The 1,552-nt window shown below is 32.5% G+C and overlaps 1 long non-coding RNA gene across 1 annotated transcript; it reads right to left on the reverse strand.

Moving 5' to 3' along the window:
* Positions 1-714: 714 nt before the first annotated feature.
* LOC118680032 (uncharacterized) lies at positions 715-1,314 on the reverse strand. Its single transcript, XR_004975548.2, has 3 exons — positions 1,253-1,314; positions 1,060-1,180; positions 715-978 (listed from the first exon to the last, which is right to left on the reverse strand). It is a non-coding gene; the product is annotated as an uncharacterized lncRNA (long non-coding RNA).
* Between the last annotated feature and the right edge of the window lie 238 nt (positions 1,315-1,552).

Raw genomic sequence — 1,552 nt, forward strand, 5'->3', positions numbered from 1 at the left:
GCTTTGTAATAACACAGTTCTACCAAAACAAAAATGGTTTTTGTTGCCCTGGATATCTGAGCAAATTTTGATGCTTTTGAGGGTCCAATTTACAACCTTATTCTTGAAAGTATTGAATGTGTTCTTATTATTGTCATAATTGCATATTAATATTTATTATCGGCTTATTAGTAACAAAATAACAGTTACAGTCATGATTAAGGTTCTGCGTACCTTTTTCTCGTATACAAACATCACGCGATCTCAGGCTGCTTACCGAAAATATGCGGAAAGTTTTAAGGTTTTCCTAAAAATCAAACGTGGAGACATCAAGAATTACGGTCTAGAAAATATCTTGTTTAACTCAGTGAAAATGTCGATTTAGTTTCCCACATGAACTACTCAGAAACAAAGTGAATAAGAGGGTGGGATATCTTCGTGTAGATCTTCTCAAATGAACTCAGTGATTTAACAGAATTGATATTTATACTATACATTTTGTTTATTCATATTTCAAGAGTAGATAAAATAAATTAAAAAATATATTTCATAAAGTTATGTGTCCTTGTAAAATTGTGAGAGAAAAACTTCAAGAACTAAACAATGACAGATTCTTGATTACTACCAATGAGGTTATCTTATAAACCAACAAATTTTACAATTTTTTTTTTCATAAAATGGCCGCTACTCAAAGAAAGGTCAATTTTTTTCTCGATTTTTTATAAACTACACAAATTAGAAATTTCCAGTTTTTATTGCTTTTATTATTCGTGCCAAAAATCAAGTAAGTCGACTGATTAGAACTAAAAGGTTATAACTTTGAAATTAATTTCAATTTCAAAAATTTGATAGACGAGAATACTTCCTTAGGGGTTAATCTAAATCAACTGCATTCAGAACGTGTTGGAGTTACTTAGAGTTCAAAATTTTACAGAGTTCCCCCAAAAACGCGTTTTTTAAATCGGTGCCTTTCATAACTTCAAAACTACTACACCGATCCTATTTAAATTTTAAAAAATATTTCTATATATAATTAACATGAAGACATATGTTATTTTTATACTAATGATTTGTACCGACCCAAAGTATCATATGCTCGGAAGTGATTATTATTTTTGTTTGACTCAAACACACAGACCCATCTTAAATAGTGCCGTATTTTGTAAAAGCTATGCCGAGAGATGGCAGTGGATTTGTATATCTAAACGAAAATATTTGTAGGTTCACAAATACGCCAACTGATAAAGGATTAGAGTTTTGAAGAAAAACTCACCTGGAAATGTTTTGTGAACGTTCTCCAAAATTTTGTAGGAAATCGAAATGGAGCGCAGAAATGCTATCAGATTATTGTTGGAGACTTAAAAATTACCTTCGAGAAGCACTCTTTTTGCCGCCCAAACCGGTTTTCGTAGGCGAGGGAACGACGAGAAGACACGAAGAGACCATGCCGTTCGTGCGCGAGTTACACGCTTTGAGTTCTTTTCTGTAACAGCTCGCTGCAACGCAATTTGGCATTCCTTTTCATTTGAAAATCCTTTCATAGTTGCAACATTGCTCGGTTTCAAAGGAATAT

Source organism: Bactrocera oleae, chromosome 3 (genome assembly GCF_042242935.1).
Source record: "Bactrocera oleae isolate idBacOlea1 chromosome 3, idBacOlea1, whole genome shotgun sequence".
In the NCBI taxonomy this organism is placed as follows: Eukaryota; Metazoa; Arthropoda; class Insecta; order Diptera; family Tephritidae; genus Bactrocera; species Bactrocera oleae.